Here is a 593-nt window from a genome sequence, read left to right as displayed (position 1 = left end):
CGTCGTAAACCTCTGCCCTCCTGTCCTACAGTATCCTTTCTAGATACACCACTAACACCTGTTGAACAGATTCGATACTCAGATAATTGATACTCCATCTTGACAAGAGACTTACTTGGAATCCACACACAAGACTGAAACGACAAGAAACTGCTCGTAGATTCCGATTGCTACAACGCTTACTTGACAAACGCTCTAAACTTCCCATTCATTACAAAAAATTAGTATACACTATAATAATCAGACCAATTTGAACATATGGAATTAAGCTCTGGGGCTCCACCAAACCATCAAATTCTTCCCACATCCAATCGTTACAATCTAAAATCCTACGTAAAATCCTTGATGCTCCTTATTACGTCACAAATAAGCTCATTCATAAAGACCTTAACATCCCATTCGTTGCAGATTTGACCCAAAACAGATATGCGTCCTTTTATTCCAAACTCCTTAACCATCCTAACCCACAATAAACAACAATCCCTGATAATCCTCTTTGAGGCGTCTGAAAAGAAGATGGCCACGGGACCTTCTAGTTTAAATTAATGTTTGAAGTACCACCACCATTTTTTAAATTTTATTGGATTTATTAT

At 37.8% G+C, this 593-nt stretch overlaps 1 protein-coding gene across 1 annotated transcript in view; it reads left to right on the top strand.

Annotated features, from left to right (window-relative positions):
- LOC106688986 (putative odorant receptor 85e) overlaps positions 1-593 on the top strand; it is a 31,403-nt gene that overhangs the window by 27,293 nt on the left and 3,517 nt on the right. The gene's annotated exons all lie outside the window — the stretch shown is intronic.

The sequence above is a fragment of the Halyomorpha halys genome, unplaced genomic scaffold, assembly GCF_000696795.3.
Source record: "Halyomorpha halys isolate HHAL.00 unplaced genomic scaffold, Hhal_1.1 Scaffold1248.1, whole genome shotgun sequence".
In the NCBI taxonomy this organism is placed as follows: domain Eukaryota; kingdom Metazoa; phylum Arthropoda; class Insecta; order Hemiptera; family Pentatomidae; genus Halyomorpha; species Halyomorpha halys.
The sequence above is the reverse complement of the archived record's forward strand: the minus strand, read 5'-3'. Positions and strand labels throughout refer to the sequence as shown.